Raw genomic sequence first — 23,789 nt, 5'->3', positions numbered from 1 at the left:
GTTTGATCCCTGGTCTGGGAAGATCCCACATGCTGAGCCCTCACGCCCTAGAGCCTGTGCGCTACAACAGAGAAACAACTGCAATGAGAAGCCTGCATATGGCAACGAAAAGTAGCCCATGCTCACCACAACCAGAGAAAGCCCGCATAGCAATGAAGATCAAGGGCAGCCAGAAAAAAAAAAGATATCAGTCATCCTGGATCCAGGCCCCTGCCCCCAACCCAGTTTGACTTCACCTAATTACATCTGTGAAGATCATATTTCCACATAAGTTCAAGTTTTGAGGTTCCAAGGAGGACATGAACTTGGGGGACACGCTTCAGTATGGTCTCCGTACTTGCTGAATGAATAGGGGAGTGAATGAGTGACTGGGAAGCCATCCATGTACATCTGCACAAGTGTGTTGATGCAGGAGACCTGGGGCTGCTGCAGGGGTGGCTCCAGGATCTTCCTCTCTTTCCGGCCAGGCTCCTCTGACCGCTGGCCTCTGCACCCTGAGTCCAGCACATGGGCCGCCTCCTGACTCAGCCCGCTTTCAAGGTGACAACAATAATGTTTATTACAGGGGAAGAGTCACGACACACCGGGTGTTCTCTGCTTCCTTTCTGCCCAAGATCTCCAAGTTGTCTTTGTTTCTTTCCCCTTCCCCTTGGAACCAAGATAAACAGTAGGCATGGCTCGATGATCTTGAACAAATCACTTCCCTTTGATCCTCTGCCTCTAGTGTTTGCAAATGAAGGAGGCTAATCTGGATGCCTCTGAAGGTCTCGTGGTCTATGATTATTTCTGTTTTATTGCTGACAAAATTAGAGGCCAGGAAATCATGCTCCTGGGCTTCATGGGGGGCAAGACTCAAATCCAGATGCCGTCATTTCCAGCCTGTCTCTAAATTCCCTCTGTCACCTCCTACAGGAAGCCCTCCATGAGTCACTTGACTCGTGTGGTTCCTTGGGTTCTCACTGTGACTTTTGTGTGATACATGAATTCACAGATGCTAGCGTGCTGTTCAGCTGTGTGTGTGTGTTCTCCATGTTCTGTACCCCCCACTTTCCTCTATATGCAAGAGGTATTTGCTGCCCTAGTCTGGCCCCTGGCACAGGGGTCAGTACATTGGGTCGTGGACCAGACTTTAAGTTATAAGCAGATGATGAAAGATGAGGAAATCTACCAAAAGGAGAAAAAAAAGAAGAGGAAGAAAAAGAATTTAAATGCTTTCAGTCGATGTCAGAAAAGCATTTGATCAAGTTCAACACCCATTGCTCTTAAAAACATAACAATTAAAGGGTAGGAATAGATTTCAGCATGACAAAGAGCATCTCTAATCAGTAGCAACTTAATCCTTAAGAGTGAAACACTCTACAGCATTTTCCAAGTTGTGTTTAAGAAATGCGGAATGCTACTGGAGAATGTGTCCAAAAGAGATCTGGGGGCCAAGCATTTAAAAAAAAACGTTGCTCTAGGAGGAATTCCCTTAATGTTAGTTGCAAGACAGGCAAGAACCTCTCTCACTAAAAATCATCATTTCAGAGTGAAGCCAGTGCTATGGGCTCGGAAAGATGCGGAACAGAACACTGAGAAACAAGGTTGCAAAATTGATGTTTTGAGATGGATACAGTTTAGGGGTTCAAAGTAGGTACAATATTTAGAAGTAATAAGATGGTATGGTGGCCAAGTAAAAAAAAAAAAAAAAAAAAGATGATGTCTTCCCTAGTGGCCTAATGGTTAAGAATTCTGCCAACGCAGGGGACACCGGTTCAATCCCTGGTCCAGGAATATTCCACATGCTGTGGAGCAGCTAAGCCCGTGTACCACAGCTACTGAAGCCCACGCTTTAGAACCCGTGCTCCATAACAAGAGAAGCCACTGCAATGAGAAGCCTGAGCACTGCAACGAAGAGTAACCCCCGCTTGCTGCAACTGGAGAAAGCCCGTGCACAGCAATGAAGATCCAGCACAACCATAAATAAATGAATAAAATAAAATAAACCAGCTCAAGGACACTGAATGAACCAGTTTGTTGGGGACTGAGGCATCCTTCACATTTCCCTGGTGATGATCCTCCTCTTTCTCCAAGGCATTTCTCGTCTCTCTGAATAAACAGCGAGCCCTCGGTATAACTCAGTCTTTCAGGGATGGGTGAGTCATCTGACTGGCCGGAGCTACCAAGATGCACATGAAGTTTGGGTGTCACGAACCTGGCTGTCCTGGGGGGCTTTGGAAGAGCTGGATGGGGGCACGCCTACCAGGCGGCCCTCTGACTGAACCCCCGGCGCTCTCAATTCCTTTTAAGGTAGCCTTCCCTCCTCCCTGTTTCTTTTCCTTTCCTCTCCTCAGTGTGGTTTTGCCACTGTTAATGTTTTGCCTTATTTAAGCCACAGTTGTTTGTATGAGCGGCCAAGGGGGCCAGTATAACTTTCCAAGGACTGAGGGCCTCGGGCTTTGTGGAAGCTTGTTCCTTGAAGCCTAGGGCCCTTGCTCTGCTGGTCAGCCCACTTCTCAATGGTCAGGGTTGCTGCTGGCCTGCAGACTGGATCATGGAGGATCACAGGCAGGTGCTCCCAAGCTTGGTATGTATGCACTGATCCCTGGAGAGCTCTCAAACCTGGGAACCAGCTCACCGGAGAGGGATGGTTTTTTGATATACTTTCCAATTCTTTAGAAATATGTGGTTCACAGGATTAAAAGGTAGATATAATGTGGTTTCCAAAAAAAAAGTATTTTAAAATCGTTTGGACTACTTACTTTTTTTTGCATTCTGCTGTTCCAAAAGAAACATTAAATGTTGACTTTTTAACAAAAAAATCTAAAATAGTTATTAAAATTAAAAATTTAAAAACTCTTGTTCAAGTAAACGTTTTTTTTTTTTTCAATTAAATGTTTTTTTTTAAAAATATTTATTTATGTATTTGACTTTGCCAAGTCTTATTTGTAGCACATGGGGTCAGTCTAGTTCCCTGATGGGGGATCAAACCCTGGCACCCTGCATTGCGAGCTCGGACTCTTAGCTTCTGGACCACCAGAGAAGTCCCCAGTTAAACTTTTAACATCAATGTTACTGCCCTGTCAGTGATGTTTATCTTCCTTTGAAATTACCAAGTCTGATTTTTCTACCTAAATCGCCACAGTCAGTCAGTTCCTGCCTCCCCTCAATCTCTTCCTTCCCTGGCAACTCAAGACTCATGGTTTTCAAGTATTTAAAGAATATGATTTAGTTTTCCAGTCCTTTTTTTTTTTGAAATAAGTTCTTTTTTCATTTTTAAAATTTTATATTGGAGTATGTTTTTTTTTTTTTTAAATTTTTTGGATGTGGACCATTTTTTAAAGTCTTTATTGAGTTTGTTACAATATTTCTTGTGTTTTATGTTTTGATTTTGTTGGCCTTGAGACATGTGGGATCTAAGCTCCCCAACCCCACTCCCCTGCAGTGGAAGGCAAAGTCTTACCCCTTGGACCACCAGGGAGGCCCCTCCACTACTTTTCTTCACTCATTGTTTACTCAGTCATTCTTTCATGTCTTCAAAAAATTACTGAAACACACAAAAAGTTGTACTTGATGTTATACCAGACATTGGCAAGGTGTTAAAGATAAACTAGATCAAGTCATTATGCTGTGTGCATCTTAAACATGAAAAACTAGGAGAAGAAAGAAGATAAATTAGGTACATTCCTTGATTTATAGAACTTACAAATTCATAGGTTACAATAAAGTAGTCCAATAACAAAATAATAAAGACCATACTTGGTATGAAAAATATTGTTTAGATAGGTAATACAGTATATTCAGTACTTGGTACCCAATGTCGAAGGGCTGAGAGGTAAACCTAAGTCTTCTTTGCTTCCTGTCTGTAGTCTCCCGGTGTGTGTATCTTTCAGAAAGATGCTCTGCATATATGAGTATATATTACTTCAGAAAACCACAAATGGCTGCCTTCCTATGCACCTGCTGTTTTGACTTAACAATTTAGACATCTGGAGGTGATCCTCTGTTGGTTCATTTAGGCTGTCCGGGCCTTTTTTTCCCCTTCTATTTTTTGGCCTCACCCTTGCATCATGCAAGACTATTGTTCCCCGACCGGAATGGAACTGCCGTCTGCACTGGAAGCACAGGGTCTTAACCACTGGACCACCAGGGAAGTCCCATGCCTGGAGCTTTTTAACAACGGACTCATTATTTGGCTACTGAATGCATCATCGTTTCTTAAACCAACTCCCCATCCGTGGAGTTTTGCATTGTAACCAAGGAAGAGCAAACTGCCTCTGTGAGTCTCCTGGTTCGTAGGTTTTGATGCAAATAGGCTTTCAAATCTGCAGAATAAATTTCCCCAAAGTAGAAATACTAGGTCAAGGAGTGTTTGCCTTTTATTTTCTGTACTACTGCTCAATTGCTCTCCTTAAAGGTAGGGCCAATTGACATTCCTACTTACTGTGTGGGAGCAAGAGACAGTGGTTTTTAACCTCAAAACCCCAAGCAAGGAAGAGCTTTTAAGTAAAATGAAAATCTGGAGAAAATTGGGTGAGAGCCTTTCTACCGCAAAGGGCAAGTCTAGCAGAGTTCCTGGCCAGCCGGCTCCCATTAGATGTCCACTCAAGCACAGCAGGGTGGGGAGCCTGTGATTCCTCCAGACAGACTGTGGCCTGTAAGGTTCCTTCCTGGTGGGGGTGGGGGACAGAAGCTGTCCAGGCCCCTCCTCTGTCGACTCATCTATCATCAAGTAGCTGAGAAGTACCAGGAGCTTTAAAATTACAATATAAGGGACTTTGCTGGTGGTTCAGTGGTTAAGACTCTGATTTGCAGTGCATGGGATGAGGATTCGACCCCCTGGTCGGGGAACTAGGATCCCACATACCGTGGGGCAACTAAGCCTGTGTGCCACAACTCGAAGAGTCCATGTGCTGCAACGAAAGACCTTGCATGCCACAACTAAGACCCGATGCAGACAAATAAACAAATAAATATTAAAAAAAATTACAAGATAATGTTGCCAAGTAAAAACATTATTTTTAAAGAGGTACCATTCACGGACATTACCTGGGGTTGGGGGAAAGGGGACCTGGGGAGTTAATGTTGAATGATTATAGGGTTTCTGTTTGGGGGGGGTGAGAAAGTTCTGGAAATGGGTGGTGGTGCTAGTTGCACAACACTGGGAATGTGCTTAATGCTGTTGAACACTTAAAAATGCTTAAAAATGTTACAATTTATGTTATCAATAATTAACCACACACAGAGGAAAGCTATAATTCCTCGTAGCCATCTTCTCATGAACTAAAGGACACTAAGAAATAGGAAAAGATCTAATCTAAGAATAGAAAGAGAATAAACAGAGGTTTTAGTAGGCTTGCTCCATTGACCATGCAGTTCTCATTTCACCTTGAACTGGAGGGGTCCTGGTGGTGCCTCGTGCTGGCCTGTCTGCTGGGGTGTGGGAGCCGGGGCAGGAGGCCTTGAGGGCTGGAGACATAGGAGCTCAGATTGGGCCGGCCTGGACTCCTCCGTCCCGAAAAGATCCTCACTCTGACTTGGGAGGCCTGGGGCTAACCCACTCCCCCTAGGCCACGCTCTGTCCTGAGGTGCTGGGCCCACCCTTGGCCATCTTATATTTTCTCGTTTAAACAAAAGAAACCTGTTGCTGGCTTGCTGTTAAATGCTTCGGGGTTTTTTTGGCCACATTCTGCAACATGCGGAACTTCAGGCACCAGGGATCGAATCTGTGCCCCCTGCAGTGGAGGCACAGAGTCTTAACCACTGGACCACCAGGGAAGTTCCATCCCTGGATGTTTGTTGAGTCCAGTGAGAATGAAGCAAGCAGCGACTTGGGTGTGGTCTTTGTCACCGTCTGTCCGTGTCCCCAGCAGCTCACTTTGCTGAAAGAGCCTTTGCCCAGCTCTGTCAGCAAGCCAGTGAGTGGAACAGGAGTCTGAAACTCCTTGGTGGCTCTGAGCGGACATCTCTGCTGGGGCTCGAGGGATCGGAAATGCCTCCTAGAGATGCACTGAGCCTTCTGCACAGACACCCGGCCTCACTGGGGTGCTTGGTGTGTTACCAGTGAGAACTGTTGTCCCAAATCTGTATCATCAAGCCGCCTGGCCTGCTGGTCTCTGCTCTTAGAGGGTGTGGAATGTGCACATGGGCTTGCTCCCCTGGGACACAGTAGCAAACCCCTGAGCCTCAGGCCGTGTCTGGCCTCAGGCTCTGACTTTTTACATCTGTCCACATGTGGGGTTGTGGTCCTCACCCTGGTTGCACGGACAGAGTGCCAGTCCTTGGAAAGACTGTGACACTCGATTGATTCCATGGCCACAGAGTCCCCTACTTGCCCAGTCACTACAGAACCAGCTCATGACTATCAGAGCAGGAAGCAGCTTCTAGCTATGTCACTAACCCTCATTTCACAGTCAAAAATCCAGAACCCAGGAGGCAAGGTGGCCAGCTGGCACTTGAACCCAGTCTGTGTGCTACCCAAGGCCCTGAACGCTCTGGTTGGTGCATTTTAAATCTTCGAGGGTGTTCGTTATAAGAAGACTCTAAGGAGTGAAGTAGGTCAGACAGAGAAGGAGAAATATATGATATCCATTATATGTGGAATCTAAAAAGAAATGATACAAATGAACTTACAAAATGGAAAGAGATTCACAGACTTAGAGAACAAACTTATGGTTGCTGGGGGAAAGGATGAGGGGGAATGGATAGTTAGGAAGTTTGGGACAGACCAGTCCACACTACTATATTTTAAGTGAATGACCAACAAGGACCTTCTGTATAGCACAGGGAACTCTGCTCAATGTTATGTGGCAGCCTGGATGGGAGGAGAGCTTGGGGGAGAATGGATACGTGTATATGTATGGCTCAGTCCCTTCATTGTTCCCCTGAAACTGTCACAACATTGTCAACTGGCTATACTCCAATACAAAATAAAAAGCTTAAAATGGAAAAAAAAGAGGGAGTAGATACTTCTTGGTGGTCCAGTGATTAAGACTTCACCTTCCAATATAGGGGATTCAGGTTCTGTCCCTGTTCCAGGAGCTAAAATCCCACATGCCTTGTGGCCCAAAACCCAAAATATAAAACAGAAGCAATATTATAACAAATTCGAGAAAGATTTTTTAAATGGTCTACATCAAAAAATTAGTGGAAAAAAAAAGACTCTAAAGCTGTGAGTTCATAGTGGACGGAAACACGGCCAACCTTCCCTCCAGGCGTGCCCCGCCAAAAGCCCTTGTCAGTGTGTCGGGCCAGGCTGCTGAGCACGCAGCCACCTGCGGTGAGTTTCCATTTGACTCACGGTTGTCAGGAAGGTGTTCACGGGGCGCTGTGACTGCCAGGCTGACACGGCTCCTCCCGTGGGCGGCAAACGCGTGCGTCCCATTGAGAAAATTGCTACTTTGAAAACGAGCTCCGAAGGGAACTTTTTGGCTTTTACTAAAATTAATAAAGCAACCCGCCCCACACCCGAAATTTAAAAGAAGGAAAAGGGGAAAAAAATTAACGTCCACCTAGGGAGAAAGAAAACCTCTATTATTCAGCCTGATCTCAGAACTCAGCAGAAGAACCTCTCCCTGAGGCAAGCTCACTGTTGTCCACCCTTCAGGAGCGGTGGTACTTCGTCCTGGTCTCCTGCGTCTCTGGCGAGACAAAACTCAGGCAGAAGCTGCTTCAGACACCAGTGAAGTGTGCTGTTTGCCTCTTGAGAATTCCCCACAGTCCCGTGAGCTCCCTGGAGACATTCCCAGGGTGGCTGTGGAATCGGGGCGGTCTTGCTGAGGGAGTTTCTTTTTTCTTTTTTGAAGGATTGATTGATTGATTTACTTTTGACCATGCTGGGGTCTTCGCTGCTCCAGCGTGCTTCCTCCAGTAGCAGAGGGTGGGGACTGCTCTCCAGTTTTGGTAGGCGGGCTGCTCACTGCGGTGCCCTCTCTTGCGGAGCGCGGGCTCTCCGGTAAGCGGGCTTCCGTAGTGGCAGCATGTGGGCTCAGCAGTTGTGACTGGGTTCTAAAGCACAGGCTCAGTAGTTGTGGTGCTTGGGCTCAGTTGCCCCCAGGCATGGGGGATCTTCCAGGGCCAGGGATCAAACCTGTGGCCCCTGCCTTGGCAGGCAGATTCTTCACCACTGGACCACCTGGGAAGTCCTTGCCAAGTGAGTCTTGTCTGAATCACTTGAGTCCTGAAGAGTTCCTTGATAAAGAAGTGTCAGGAGGTTATCAAATGTGCTTACCCAGAGGCAGCAGAAGAGGGGAGTTTGAAGGCTCTGCTCACAACTGGCTTGAAGGCTCTGCTCACAACTGGCAGGCGCCTGAGGCTGATAGTGGGTCCAGGCCTGCCGAGACGTGAGTTGGTCTCTCGGGTTCCCCATGGTCCAGTGTATGGTGGGGATATGGCCCAGGGAAGCCACCTGAACCCCGGAGCCTGGCCTCCCCCAGGGCTGAGGCACAGCCTTTATAGACAGGCCATGTGTTTGACAATACTTACCGCATCCTGTAGCCAGATGGTCTAAACAACCCATCCGTGGTACGGGTATGTAAATATTTTCCGTATTTATCATGCTGCTGCGGTATTGACGTTAACAAGGATGAAGAATTACACTCCGTGCAGTAACGCACCAGTCAGGCCACAGGGGGACCACCAAAGCTGGCCCTCTGCTGTGGAGGGGACAGATTTCAGGACAAGCCTGGTCTCTTGCTCCCTCCTGCCCAGAAACCAATTCCCTCACCCAGAGACCCTGGAGAGCCTTTCTCTCAGAGCTCTTGGCCAAGACAGAGATTCTTATCATGAGCAGTATGTTTTTCGGTTAGCAGAGCTCTGTGGTCAGCCTGTTGCCCTCTTTGCTTTGCCTACTAGGAAGTCCACAGCTAAGTTTTTTTTTTTTTTCCAACTCATTTGCATGTAGATTGTCTTCAATTAGGAGTCTCAGCATAGAGGATCATGTGAGGTGTCTTAGGGGCCAGGCCTGGGAGTGGGGGAGTGGTATACACCCCTCTATTCACAGAACTAATCACACAGCCCCACTAAGAATCCAGGGAGCTCAGGTGTAATTCAGAAGAGGAAATTGGATCAAGCCGGATTTCCACAGGGAATGTTGTGGAAGGAACAAACAAATTCACAAAGGACGCAGAGATGAGTGCTTCGGCTCCCAGGGGACAGAGGTGAAGACTCCAGGGTGTGTGTCTACCTGCATACTAGACACAGGTAATTGGACTTTGTTCAGTGTTTTGGATTCTGTTTCAGTGTTGCTTTCCCTTCTGCCAAAACTGCAGTGTTGCAGAATGTTGGAGCCAAATGGAGAGGTCTTTTATTAATTAAAGAAAAATGATTGGAATATAGTTGATTTACAATGTTCTGTGAGTTTCAGGTGGACAGCAAAGTGGTTCAGTTATATTTGTGTACACTTGTATTCATTCTTTTTCACATTCTTTTCCCTCACAGGTGATTGCAGAGTGTTGAGTAGAGTTCCCTGTGCCATACACTAGGTCTTTGTTAGTTATCTGTCTGATATTTAGTACTGTGTGTATGTTAATCCCACTCTCCTAATTTATCCCTCCCCGTCATGTTTCCCCTTTGGTGACCATAAGTTTGTTTTTGAAGTCTGTGAGTCTACTTATGTTTTGTAAATAAGTTCATTTATGTCATTTTTTTAAATAATTAGATTCCACACATGAGTGATATCATGTGATATTCGTTTTTTTCTGTCTGACTTACTTCACTTAGTATGATAATCTCTAGGTCCGTCTGTGTAGTTGCAAATGGCATTATTTCATTCTTTTTATGGCTGAGTAATATTCCATTGTATCAAATAAACAACATCTTCTTTATCCATTCCTCTGTTGATGGACATTTAGGTTGCTTCCACGTCTTGGCTACTGTAGTAGCACTGCAGTGAATGTTGGAGGGCATGTATCTTTTAAAATTATGGCTTCCTCTGGATATATGCCCAGGAGTGGAACTGCTGAATCATATGGTAACTCTATTTTTAATTTCTTAAGGAACCTCCATACTGTTCCCCATAGTGGTTGTACCAATCTGCATTCCCACCAACAGTGTAGGAGGAGTCCCTTTGCTCCATACCTGGAAAGGCCTTTTAGACATCAATCTTCTCACTGTACAGCTGGGGAAACTGAGGCCCAGTGAGGGGAACTGACTTGCCCAGAGTCAGTCAGCTAGAACTCTGTTCTCAACCCCCACACCTGGGATCACTACCCACCCCCCACCCCCCACAGGGAATTCCACCAATATCTCTGTCCACACTGTACAAACCCCTGCTCTGGGCAGGACCATTCGAAGTCATTCTTTTTATGGCTTAAAAAGAATGACTTTTAAAAAGAATGTTGAATTGATCAGCTGATGGATGGCCTGATTAGTCCGTTGGATCCTTGGAGAAATCCCCCAGCCTTCCCAGCAGCTGTTTGAATCTTAGTACAGGGCTTGATTTCAGCGTTTGTTCCACTGGGATTTGGGGAGTGGAAAATCAGTCTTTTCCTCAGACTCATTCAAGCCCTGACTTCTCTTAGTGACTCATATGTGAGAGCGTGAAGGAGCTTCATAACAGAAATTTCCCCCGAACCCATTAGAGGGCTGACTGCTGTGTCGGTGTTCTGCTGCGGCAACAGAGGACTCCCCCAACCTAGTGGCTGAAAGCACCATCTATTTGTTGATGGCGTGGCAGTTCGGGCAGGGCTTGCTGGGGACGGCTCACCTCTGCTCCTCTGATGTCAGCTGGGATGGCTTGACGCGAGTGGAAGGTGCATTCCCACCGTGACCCAGCTCCCGTGGCTGGTGGGTGGGTGTAGGCTCTTGGCTGTATCAGTTGAGGCACCGGTTCCTCTCTGAGTGACCCCTCCCCGTGGCTGGATAGGCTCAGTGATCTCCAGCTGGTTGGACTTCTTGCATGATGGCTGCCCACTCCCCCAGGGGACAAACAGACATATCCATGCCTCCTCCTTCTCCTCCATCCTCTTCTTTTAAAAAAAAAAAACAACCTAATTTTTAAAAAATTGTAGTGAAATGCATATAGTGTAAAATGTATCACTTTAACCATTGCTTTAATTGAAGCATAGTTGGGATTGATACACACATACACTTATATACACGATGTATAAAATAGATATGAGACTGTATAGAACCGGGATCTCTATTCAGTGCTCTCTGGTGGCCTAAATGGGAATTAAGACCAGAAAAAGAGGGAATATTTGTAAACATACAGCTGATTCACTTTGCTATGCAGTAGAAACTAATACAACGTTGTAAAGCAATTAGACGCCAATATAAATTAATTTAAAAACAACAACATGGTGTTAGTTTTAGGGGCACACTTTAACCATTTTTAAGTGTACAGATCTGTGGCATTATGTGGATTCACATCATTGCAACCATCTTCACCATCCACAGAATCCTTTCCACCTTGCAAAACTGAAAATTTATCCCCATTAAACACTTAACTGCCTGTCCTCCTTCCCCCAGCACCTGGCAGCCACCCTTCTACTTTCCATCTCTCTGGACTTGACTCTTATGGGTGCCTTATATAAATGGAATCAGAGAGTATTTGTCCTGTTTGTCTGGTTGATCTCACTCAGCATAATGTCCTTGAGGCTCATCCATGTTGTTGTATGTGATGGGATGTCCTTCCTTTTGAGGGCTGTATACTATTCCTTTGTATAGATCCCATTTTGCTCATCCACCCACCTGTTGACAGGGTGGCCTGCCTTCTGTTGTTACTAGTGCTGTTGTGGACACCGTGCTAACATCTGCTGGAGTCTCTGCCTTCAGTGAGTCTCAGCCAGTCCTTCCTTAAGGCTTTGTTCCAGGGTAACTCCCTGTCTCCCCAGTTCTCCCAAGTTCTGTTGGTCAATACAGGACATGGGGCCAGGCTGGATTCAAAGAATAGGGACTTCCCAGGGCCCTGGCCCACGAGGGGCCACCAAGGTAACCATCCAGCACAGCCACTCTGGGAAAAGCTCTTTGCCAAAGAGGCAGGTGGATCCACTCACGCTAACGCATCCCTGCTCTCGGATGCACCCGGATCTCCCGGGCTCGCAGAGGCCGGGTACCATGGGAGAAGCTGCAGTCAGACCCCCGTGGTCCCCTGCCTCCAGGCGGCCGCAGCGCCTGCCGTCTGCTCTGTACTGCTAATGGCTGCGCCTCTTATTACATAATCTGTTATTCTGGGCCGCACCAGGCCCTGGTTACTTGTCAAAAGTTTCTAAGAGCCAGCTGTATCAGCTCCAGGCAACTGGGGGCGCTGCCCCTCCCTCGTAGTATTAGTCACTCTGTACTTAGCTAAATTTAACTTTTTATCATCCAAATGATATTTTTGTGGGCTTGGGATTTTACATAATGCTACCAACTGCTGCAGGCTAAGAATTTCTCCTTTCTGTTAAGCGTGTGTGTGTGTGTGTGTGTGTGTGTTGGGTGTTTTCCCCCGTGAACTTTTGCACACCCGAGGCAGCCCTGTTCAGCTCCTCTCCCCGCTCTGCCCTCCCAGGCCCGGGTTTGTTCTGCAGGCTTGGTTTCGCCTCCTGCCAGCTGGGAGCAGATTGCCCCTAACAGTGTCCTAATGGCCCCGCTAATGCATCCTTCCTCACTTGAGGCCCCTTCACTTTGAAGGTCTCTGAGGGTTTCCCTGCTGCCTCCACGCCTGGGCTTCAGAGAGAAGTTCAGGTTCAGAGTTGAGTGTGTTGAGAAAGCAGAGAGAAGGATCCAAAAAGGGGTGGTGGGTGGTGACTGGAAAGGGACAAGAAATAAGAAGCCCAGCCATCACCCCTCCTTGCCCCCCAGGGCTGGGGGTCCAGGAAGCAGGGTCTTTCTCTGTACTTGTGGGTGGCGAGGTGGAGAATTCAGGGCCGAGGGTGCTGAGTGGGGACACCTGGCCTCTCCTTGGGGTGGTTCCGGAGCAGGACCTGGGGATGTGGGGATGCAGCGTGGCCATCCTGACTCTCCCGGAGCTCCCGCTGCTCAGCAACGGTGGCCCACCCTGGGGTCTCCTGCAGTCCACAAAACCGTGTGTGGGAGGTGTCGACTGCCGTTTTCCAGATGGGGAGACCAAGGATGGGGTCGGTCATGGTGTAGTAAGTAGTTGTGGTAGTAAGTACAGCGGCAGCAAACACGGGGTGCCTACGTGTGCCAGACTCGGTGCTGAGCACTTGCCTTCCTGAACGAGGCAGTAGTGTTAGCACTCTTTATTTTTAAAAAATACTTATTTCATTTCTTATTTATTTATTTGGCCGCTCTGGGTCTTAGTGGTGGCATACGGCATCTTTTTTTTCCTTTAATTGCAGCATGTGAGATCTAGTTGCTTTCCCAGGGTTCAAACCCAGGCCCCCTGCATTAAGAGCAGGGAGCCTCAACCACTGGACCAGTAGTGAAGTCCTAGTGTCGGCACTCTTCCACAGATAAGGAAGCCAAGTCCAGACGAGTTAAGCATCTGGCTTGAGGCCACAGGGCCTAGAGATGGCAGAGCTGGATGTCAAAACCTGTCCATCCAGGGCGCTAAGCCGATTCCCGGGATGGGCTGCCGACAGACGGCAGAGATCGGACTCAGACCGGGTCCTGTGCCCTCTGCGAAGCATCACTAAGCTGATTCCAGCCTCATCTAGTTGTCTCCTCCTGCCAGATGACTGTGAAGTGCAGCAGGCTGTGAGTTGTGTCTGGGCCTCTCAGAGAGAGTTAACCTGACCCTGGGGAGAAGAACCAGGTGCCAGGGGACAGGGACAAGAGAAACTGACTCTCATGCCTTTTTTAGAAATCTTTTCAGAATGTATTACTCATTTTAAATTATTTTATTAAAAACCAGGAACTCCTAGCTATGTACCTAAAAGAATCAAGAGCATATGTCTACACAAAAACTTGTACATGAATGTTCTCAGCAGCATAATTCATAATAGCCCCAGAGTGGAAACAACCCAAGTGTCCATTCACAAATGAATGGATAAACCAAACAGAGTCAATCCACACAATGCCATGCTGATCAGCCTCAAAAAAAGAATGAAGTACTGACACATGCCACGATGTGGATGAGCCTTGAAAACATGATTCGAAGTAGAAGCAGTCCAACATAAAAGGCCACGTACTGACTGTATGATCCAATTTATGTGAAATGTCCACAGTAGACAAATCTGTACAGACAGAAAGCAGATGGCACTGGCCAGGGCCTGGAGGGAAGGGATTTGCCAAGTGACTACTAATTGATGTGGGATTTCCTTGACGGGGGGTGATGTTGGGGGTGTGTGATGAAGATGTTCCAGAATTAGAGAGAGGTGATAATCACACAACTTTGTAAATGTACTAAATGCTGCTAAATTGTACCCCTTAGAAGGGTCATGGGACTTCCCTGATGGTCCAGTGGTTAAGAATCTGCCTTCCAATGCAGGCAATGAAGGTTCAATCCCTGTTTGGGGAAATAAGATTCCCACATGAATTTTTTTAAAAAATGGGTGAATTTTGTGGCATGTGAATTATATGTTAATAAATCAGAAAATCAGGAGCCATACCTTCAGATGGAATCAAAAGCTGGATGGCCCCTGCCTGTTATCAGCAACTTGGACAACTTGCTTGGGTACCAGTGCTGTTTGCATCCATCCCTCTCTGCCCATTCTTCAGCCACCTGCCTCCCCTGGTCTCCATGTCAACGGGGGATGGAAACAACAGTGTTTAACTCCAGCCATGCTACCCACTCGTTTGGAACTTACACTTTCAACCAGGGCCAGCTTTAGACATGTGGACGTCTGGGCAAGCTAGTCATTTGGCACCCCATCAAACCAGTATTCTTTAAGTGTTTGTTTGACATTTATTTAGTGGGGATGAAGAGAGACTGATATTCTATTAATAGCAGCTGTGTGGAGAAACAGATTCACTTACTAATTCATATCCACCGACTAAAACATTTAGGGATCCGAAAATTTTTCAGGAAAGCAATTCTGACTTCTGTTCTCAAAGGATGGGTTTTTTTCTTTCTTTTTTTCACCCTCTTGCAATTTTCCAAGTCATCGAAGAGGCATATTGAAGATTCAGATTTAAAACTGAAAGAAGAGGAGCTAATGTATAACATGATGACTACAATTGATAACACTGTAGTATTGTATAAGGGAGATTTGCTAAAAGAGTAGGACTTAAGTGTTCTCACCACAAAACAACAATAAAACCAACATGGTGATAGAATAATAAACTCAATGGTGAGAATCCTTTCATGGTGCATACGTCTATCAGATCATCATACTGTACACTTTATTATTTTTTTTAATTGAAGTATGGTTGATTTACAATGTTATCTTGGTTTCAGGTGTATAGCAAGATGATTCAGTTGTACATATACATATATATTCTTTTTCAGATTCTTTTCCATTGTAGATTTTTACAAGATATTGACTTTAGTTCCCTGTGCTACATAGTAGGTCCCTGTTATTCATCCCTTTTATATATAGTAGTGTGTATATGCTGGGCTTCCCTGGTAGCTCAGCTGGTAAAGAATCTGCCTGCAATGCAGGAGACCCCAGTTCGATTCCTGGATTGAGAAGACCCCCTGGAGAAAGGAATGGCTACCCCCTCCAGTATTCTGCCTTCGAGAATTCCATGGACAGGGGATCCATGGGGTTGCAAATAGTCGGACACAACTGAGTGACTTTCCCTTTCAGTGTTTATATGCTAATCCCAAACTCCTAATTTGTGCCACCCCACCTTTCCCCTTTGGTAATCCTAAACTTATTTTCTATATCTGTGGTTCTATTTCGTAAGTTCATTTGTATCATCTTTTTAGATTCCACATGTAAGCAATGTCATATGATATCTGTCTTTCTCTATCTGATTTACTTCACTTAGTATGATTATCTCTAGGTCCTCCATGTTGCTGCAAATGGCTTTATTTCATTCTTTTTATGGCTGTACACTTGAAGTATATCACGATTTTATTTGTCGATTATACTTCAATAACACTGGGGGTGGGGAGCTCAAAGGAATAAAATGCCTTTGTTCCTGGTAAACAGCAACACACCGCACATCATTTAGTTCCAGAACTTCCCCCCACGTCCCCCTAGACCACAGCTACAGGCGTGCATGGAACACACGTGCAGCAAGTCTCAGCCTGGAATTGTGTGCTCTTTTGATATTTCATCCCCCTTAAGGGAGCAGGCTGATTGGCTTTTAGCCTTTTGTGTGAGTGGTCATGGGAGGAAAGCCAAGTCCTCCTGCAGCATCTTGCTACTTTATTTCAGTGTGGTTTTGCCCCCCTGCCCCTAGAGCTCTGTCCCCCCAGGAGCTGCCTGGCTGTTTAAGTTGACCCTGCATTCAATTTTTGGATTTTAAATGCTTTCTTTTGTCAGAAAAATCATTTCCCCACCATGCACCCCTGTGTGAAGAGTGAGCATCCTTTCTCGCAGCCCCCCTCGGATCTTCTGCAGCGGGTGGTGGGGGAAGGGGATGTGTGAGTCACAGCTGACCTTCTCACCCAGAAGAGGTGACATCCTGGGAGAGGTGCGCACAGTGGAGGGGAGTCGCGCCGAGGCCGGCTCGGCTTTGACTAAACCTCTTGGCAGGTTTCCTGACCCCTCAAATGGGGAGATGGGCACAGATCTCCCAGAGGGGTTGGAGGTGTTGTGATGAAAGCTAAGAAGCAGAACAGAGGAGAAGCCCTGCAGAGGCAGGGCGTGTGTGCCAGGGCAAGCCAAGGGTTCTGATGGAATGGAGCCGGGGAGCTGGCGAAGTTAGTGTGTCCGGGTGGGTAACTGGCACCTGGGCCACCTGGGATGTTTCGTTCTTCGGGGGTTGCGCATGTAAGTGCAGGGCAGAGGAGGAGCCTCAACCCCTGCAGGCCCGTCCCAAAGAGGAATTCACAGCATTTGCTGAGGCTTCCCCCGGAGGGAGCGTGGGACTGCAGGGGGGTGGGCGGTGTGTGAAAAGCCGATCTCTGTGGCTTGCAGCCACACCTCCCACCGCTGGTTATCTTTTCGCCTCCCTAGTTCGCTTCTCTTCCTCCTCTGAACTCTCACCGTCTGTGCCCTCACTCTGCAGTGCATCACTTTCATTTTTCCGAGGCACCATGAAACCCCCCCCCTTCTTTGATTTTTACCTCGGGTGTCCCTGGTTGCCCCAGTGTCTGGCCTCAGCCCCAGAAGTAGGGTTGCTCTGTAGTTGGGTTCCTGGAACAGTCAAGTCTTCTACCTTCCCGTCATGGTCACTGGGAGGCCTCCTGGGCTGCTGCCTGCCTCCTGGGCACCACGCACGGGAAGCACTGAAGTCAGACAAACAAGAACGCGTCTTTGTAACCAAAAGTGGGGTCTGGCCACTCGCAGCTCAAAAACCAGTAGAGAGGCCAGGTTGGTGGAAAGGAAAGTTTGCTTCATTTTGGATGCCAGCAAACGGGGATGGGGGGAGGCGGTACACCTGTGCAAAAGCTGACTCCCCCCGCCTCCACCATGCCGCACCAACAGTCAGGGGGCAAGAACTTTTATAGACGGAGAGAGGGGGCTCCATGCAGAAACAGCAGAGTCAGCGCCGGTGCTCAGCTTGAAACTGGTCTTCAGCGGTCTGACCAGCGTCATCTTGGTTGTTTTAAGGACAGTTAATCTTCAGTTCCAGGATTGTTTCTGTTTCTTTGAGGCCAGTTCTCGGAATTGTGTCATGGCTTGTGTCTGGTCATCATGTAGTTAACTTCTTCCGTTTAGTGGGGGGTCTCTATCTGCAAAACAGCTCCCAGGACTTGGCTGGGAATGTTACCTATAGTCCTTGAGGAGGGACTGGAGGTCCTTGACTATGTTTAATGACTAAACTATTATTATTTGGCCTCCTTTGACTGTTTCCCTTTGTTTCTGCATCTTCTTATTTCTCCGATTAAACTCATTCTTTGGCTAAAGTTTTTCCACAGACAAAAGGCAGGCTGCGGACATTGTTGTGGGGGGTGTGGCGGGCAAGGACCATAGGGGTCCTGCTCCGTTTCATGTTGAGCTGCACATGTGGTTCAGGGGAGCATCTTGTGTCCTGGGGGGAGCCCTGGATTGGGTGGCGGCTTTCATAGTGCCTGTGCATGTTCTATGGTCTTGTAGGCTGACTGCACCCCGGGACTCCCTGGAAATCTATTTCTCCACCTCTTCTCATTTTGTTGTTAGTGCTTGTCTCTGGCCTCTGGTGGAGGTGGGCCTCTAGCCACATACTGCCCAAGTTCAGGGGCCTGATTAGAAGGTGCGAGTCATCTGCATCTCCCCGAGAGGCTGACCGTGACCCTGCCCTAGGCATCAAGATGCTGGCTGACTGCTGACCGACAGCTCTGGGCTATGTCCCGCTCCTCAACATTCCCGTCTCCCACCTGCCTCCCCTCTGCAGCCTGAGGTCCCAAGGTCCCGCAGTCCCAAAGGTTGATGGGTGAAAAGCCTCAGGTTTGAGGCTGAGAGCTCCACACTGGGCTTCTGAAACAAGGAAGCTTCCCACATGTGCTAGTGGTGTGGGTTTGGGTTCCTTGAGCCGTCTTCCTAAGCAGAGGGAGCCCTGGGCGGTGTCGGGTGGATCAGCCTCCAGGAACACATCCTGGAATGAGTCCCTTTTGTCAGAAGAAGACTCCTTTAGCCAGGCGTCCTGCTCCTGTCCTCTGGTCACGTCTGGATTTCTCTGGCATTGCTCAGGATGAGGCCTGGCCTTGTGGATTTCCCAGTGGGCTCTGAGCGATCAGAGCGACCAGGTGTCTCACCCCCTTGCCCTCCGGGCTTCTCCCTGCAGGATGCTGGCCGGGCCGCCCTGGTCCCCGACACCCTTCCGTGGGCCTCGAGAGTAGGACGTCGGCGCTGCCTTCCCACGCAGACCCGCAGGTAAGGACTGCCCCCGCTGCCAGCTGTGGAGTCTGGGGCGGCAGGGGCTCAGCTGCCATTTCCTCTTCTGTAAATAACTGACTTTGTCTGGTTTACATGGGGTAGATTGTATTCATCGATCCTGCATCTTGCAGATATAGACTTATCTTCACCTAGCAAGAAGGACTGATGTTCTGTGTCTGGTAGCTTTGGCTTCCCCATGCCAGCCTGTGTTACTCTCCTTTGTATAGGGCACCCTGGGGGTGCTTCTCTGCTCTTAGCTCCCTGGCTCATCCTGGTCCTCCCCACCCCAGTCAAAGAGACAGGACCAGAGTTTTGGGGCTTCCAGGGTGAGCTTCCCAGGTGGTGCTAGTGGTAAAGAACCCGCCTACTAATACAGGAGACGTAAGAGACACGGGTTCGATCCCTGGGTCAGGAAGGTCCCCTGGAGGAGGACCTGGCAACTCACTCCAGTATTCTTGCCTGGAGAATCCTGTGGACAGAGGAGCCTGGCAGGCTACAATCCATGGGGTCACAAGGAGTCGGACATGACTGAAGTGTCTGAGCACGCAGTCTGGGTGCTGGCTTGCCGTGTCTCACAAGTTGTGGTTGGCGACACGGAAACAGCAGTGTGAGTGTTTTCGGGTAACCACCTCCCTGGAGGAAACTGAGGCCGGAGGCTGTGATGGGCTGGGGTCCTCTAAGGAGTCAGGACCAGTAGTTGCATCCCCCAGGGGCTGGCCCTTTATCTCCTTCTGCCCTGAGTTCTCACAGGAGCCCCCATGCTGGCTTCTGGTCCATCTCATCCCATTGCTGTCCTGAGTCTCAGGCCCCAGCCTCCCTCTGTCCCCTTTTTGTCACACCCGAGGCCTCTGGTGGGCAGAGCAGCTGAAGTGATATTGCCTTTTCCTTTCCTGAACATCGGTGAACCCTTCTCCCTGTGTGCCAATCAGCTGGTTTGAGCTTTGGGGCTCAGAAGGGGGACGTTCCATTTGGGGAAACTAACCTGGAGGGAGAAGAAGGGAGCACTAAGGTCTCTGGTTTCTGCTGTGTCAGCCAGCCTATGGGTTGTGAACGCATTGCCTCTGCTAAGCATACAGTAACCTGTGCAGAAGCCCTTGCCTGCGTGCGTGCTTAGTCGTTTAGTCGTGTCCAACCCTTTGGACTGTAGCCCACCTGTCAGGCTCCTCCATCCATGGGATTTTTCAGGCAAGAATACTGACAATCCCTGTTTAACATGAGGCAGCTGCAGCTCAGAGAAGGCAAGTATCTGGCTCAAGGTCACACAGCTAGGCAGTGGTGAGCTTGGCATTGGACCCCAAGTCTAGACCCCATGCACATGACGTGGTTTCCCAAACACAGCTGGACTTCCCCATGGGCTGGGGGCCTGGCTGCAGGTAAGTACCCCCGCCCTCCCCACCTCACCCCTCCCCCACGCCACCTCGCCTGGCCGTCCTCTGCTCCCTGGGCACACGGGGCCCAGCAGACAGGCCCGCAGCCGTGGGCCCACTCACTGCCGTGTTACACCGTGGGCTGTCTCCTCTAATTGCTCACCCTTTTTTGTTGCCGTGAAAAGGCCTCCAAGTGCTAAGAAGGGAGAGTACTGTGTTGTATTTTTTGTTCTGTTGTTTTGCGTGAATTTCCTCCAAGGTGTCTCAAATGGGTGTTTGGGGAGGGAGTTGACATGGGGACACGGGGCCCTCTCTGCCTCTCTGCGGCCACTCGCTCTCCTGCTGGCTGGGGGTGGGGGCCTGGTGAGCCCTCCTCGGCCCACACAGCCCGGCCTGAGCTCTGACCTCAGCTAATGTCGGTTGGAGGGGCCCTGCTCCCACAGAGCCTTCGCTTCCTGTTTTCCTCTTCTACAGGAAGGGGGTTCTTGTCCTTCCTGATGGCCTCGCACTCCAGTTCCGTGGTGTTACTGGCGGTGGGCTTACAGCTCCCCTCATCTGCAGGTCCTCACTTAGAACCCCTCGGGGGACTCCCCTGGTGGTCCAGTGGTTAAGACTCTGCCTTCCAGCGCAGGGGACGCAGGTTTGATCCCTGGTTCGGGAACTAAAATCCCACATGCCTCACGGTCAAAAAGAAACCAAAAAAGTCATTAAGAAAAATAGAAGCAATATTGTAACAAATTCAATAAAGACTTTAAAAATGGTCCACATCAAAAACAATCTTAAAAATAAAAAAGAACTCTTCAACTTCTCTTGTTTAGCCAGCGAACATTTACTGAGTACCCAGTGGTGACTGGGTACCATCCCAGCTGCCCGAGACGCAGTTGCGCAGTCCCCGCCCCGTGGGGTTTCTGCCCTGCTGTTGGCCCCGTGCCCACTCTGCCCTCTCACCTCTGCACTTTGCATATGCTGTTCCAACATCCCGAGGTTCCCTCTTCTGGCCTCTACCCCAGACCCCCCCGGATGGTGGAGACATTCACGGTCACGCCTTACCTGCCTTTGAGCTCTTCTTGGGAGTTTGTGGCCTGGTCAGACATGGAAACCACTGGACCCTGGATGGCAAGAGTCAGGGGGTGGTGTGGAGCAAGATGGCCCTTCCAAGAGGGAAATCAACTCCTCATCTCCTCTGCAGGGGGCTGGAGGAGGAAAAGGCTTAAGGAGCAGGGTGTATTTTTAGAGAAGCTCCTTGCTCCAGAGGAACCCGGAGTCCTTCCTTCCAGGAGGTGGGGGTGGGGTGGAGGGCGGGCAGGGGGCAGCTGGAGCTGTCTTCTCAGCTCAGCCTGGCCGCGTTCACGTTCTGCGTCCGCTGACCTGACCTGACGCAGGAGCCGTCCATTTGCAGGAGGTCTGCCTCTAAGAGGGGGGTCCCAGTGGCGAGAGCATCTGCTCTCAGCCCCGCCTCTCCCCGAAGCAGAGGACGTTTGCCCTCCTGAGCAGGTGAGCAGAGCTTCTAGCGTGTTCTTGGCGTGGGGGCTCGGCCGGGGTCTCAGGGCCCAGGCTCCGAGTCGGTCACTTCCTTCCTGACTCCCCAGCTGGCGGGGAGGGGCACTTCCTGCCATTGTCGCCGCTGCCCGCCAAGGCCTCTGCGAGGTCACTGCTGTCTCCTGAGGAGGAAGAGAGCTGATGACAAGGGCAGGGACCTCAGACCACAGCCGCGACTGACGCACTGTTTGTCCACACCAGTCCGCCACCCCCGAGCTGGCCTCCCCACCTCCCCTCGGGCCCCTGGGTGGAGGCTGAGGGAGGGGCAAGGTGTCTTTCCTTCATCTGTGGAAGCTGCACGCCCCCCTCTGCACCCCCGCCCCACATGGGAGGGTTCGCTGACAGTTCCTGGGGTGTAGGTCTGCTGGGTCAATGAGGGAGGCCATGCGCATGCACGGAGGCGCGGGGTGGGGAGGGCACAGGAACAAGGACTGGGGCTTGTCCTGTGGTCCTTTGAGGTCCCCCCACAGCGCTTAGGAATCAGCTGGGCAGGATCTGGCATTCCCTCTATGTCCCTTCCTGACCTCTCCCATCCATATTCCCTTTTTTTCTTTCTTTTGAACATTTTTTTATTTTGGCTGCGCTGGGTCTAGTTGCTACACACAGGATCTTCGATCTTAGTTGTGGCATGCAGACTCTTTAGTTGTGGCATGTGGGATCCAGCTCCCTGACCAGGGATCGTACCCGGGCCCCCCTGCATTGGGAGCTCAGAGTCCTAGTTACTGAACCACCAGGGAAGTCCCCCCATATTCCCTTTTCGCCTGGCCAGCCCTGCCCAGGCTCGGGTAGAAAGTGGAGGGGGCTTCCACTGAAGCCAGACCTTCCCTTCTTTCCACGTTCTCTGGGGCACCTCCCCACCCCACCACCCTGCCAGGAGCGGTGTCCTGCCGAAGTCCAGCCCTTCTGCCTCCCATTTCGTCCTCTCCTCAGGAGCCCTGGGCACCCACTCCCTGGGTTTGCCCTCTTGGCCTCGGTGACACACATCTTCCCCAGAACATGCTTCACCTTCACCCAAGTGGCAGGAGCTGCACTTCTCTGGCCTTGTTTCTGGTCTCTGCTCCTGGTCACTTGTGGACGTCCGCCCAGGCACCTTTCGGAGAGCCAGGCTCGAAAGGCCCTAGGCTCGAGCGCTCTGGGGTCAGCAGGGCAGGGTGGGGCGAGCAGCTGGCTTGGCTTCGGTGGTTGGGCTGGGGCGCCCCTGGAGCTCTGTCCACAGGGTCTTGGCACTGCCTCCCGGCTTCTGGCTGCCCTCTGCCCTCTCTTCCCCTGTGTCTGCCTTTCCCTGGTTCTTTCTTTTAAAATTAAGTAATTAATTATTTTTGGCCGCACTGGGTCTTCGTTGCTATGCATGGACTGTCTCTAGTTGCGGTGAGAAGGGGCTACTCTCCCTCTCCGTGTGCGGGCTTCTCATCGAGGTGGCCTCTGCTGTAGCGCACACGTTCTAGGGCACTTGGGCTTCAGTAGTTGTGGCTTCCAGGCTCTAGAGCGCAGGCTTAGCAGTTGTGGCACGCGGACTTAGTTGCTCTGCAGTGTGTGGAATCTTCCCGCACCAGGAATCAGACCCACGTCCCCTGCATTGGCAGGCGGATTCTTAGCTCCTGGGCCACCGGAGAAGTCCTCCCTGTTCTGATAAAGAGCCCACCCCTTGAGCTTCCCTTCCTTTCCCCTCGATGGGCATCCCGTGCACTAACGAGCTTTGTTTATAACCTTGTCTTGCCCAGCAAGGAAGCATCTGCTTATGAAATGACCCCCCACATCTCCCGGGGACCAGACCAGGTCTGTGTCATTTCCTTGCTTTGTCCCTCCACATACTTCCTGAGCCTTGAACCTGCCCGAAATAATCACTTTGATTCTCGGAGACAGTGTCCAGAGCTTCGGAATCTCAGAGGGACTCTGTCAAGCTGGAGGGTCATGTAGCCTGAGACTGTTTTTCTTAGTAGCATGTCCAGACCACCACAAATGATCAAAACCTATTCATTCAACATGTATTTAGTGAGTAGCTGCTTTTCTGGGAGCTGGGTATACAGGTGTGATAAAACCTTTAAAACTCTGGCCTTCCTGGGCTTCTAGTCTAGCAGGGGGGTAGATACAATATACAAATATGCAG

The 23,789-nt window shown here is 49.6% G+C and overlaps 1 protein-coding gene and 1 long non-coding RNA gene across 7 annotated transcripts in view; one reads left to right on the top strand and one right to left on the bottom strand.

Annotated features, from left to right (window-relative positions):
• The window catches only part of PITPNM2 (phosphatidylinositol transfer protein membrane associated 2), a 156,084-nt gene that overhangs the window by 19,029 nt on the left and 113,266 nt on the right, over positions 1 to 23,789 (top strand). For 5 of the 6 annotated variants that reach the window (XM_043441823.1, XM_043441771.1, XM_043441839.1 and 2 more), the window contains exon 2: positions 18,685 to 18,773. The gene's annotated coding sequence lies outside the window, so the exon portion shown is untranslated. Of the gene's footprint in view, positions 1 to 8,802; positions 9,181 to 18,684; positions 18,774 to 23,789 lie in introns of those variants that run through there. The other variant, XM_043441787.1, reaches the window with a different exon arrangement.
• On the bottom strand, positions 19,770 to 22,793 carry LOC122424341. Its single transcript, XR_006264384.1, has 3 exons — positions 22,688 to 22,793; positions 21,194 to 21,804; positions 19,770 to 20,820 (listed from the first exon to the last, which is right to left on the bottom strand). It is a non-coding gene; the product is annotated as an uncharacterized LOC122424341 (long non-coding RNA).

The sequence above is a fragment of the Cervus canadensis genome, chromosome 1, assembly GCF_019320065.1.
Source record: "Cervus canadensis isolate Bull #8, Minnesota chromosome 1, ASM1932006v1, whole genome shotgun sequence".
NCBI lineage: Eukaryota > Metazoa > Chordata > Mammalia > Artiodactyla > Cervidae > Cervus > Cervus canadensis.
The sequence above is the reverse complement of the archived record's forward strand: the minus strand, read 5'-3'. Positions and strand labels throughout refer to the sequence as shown.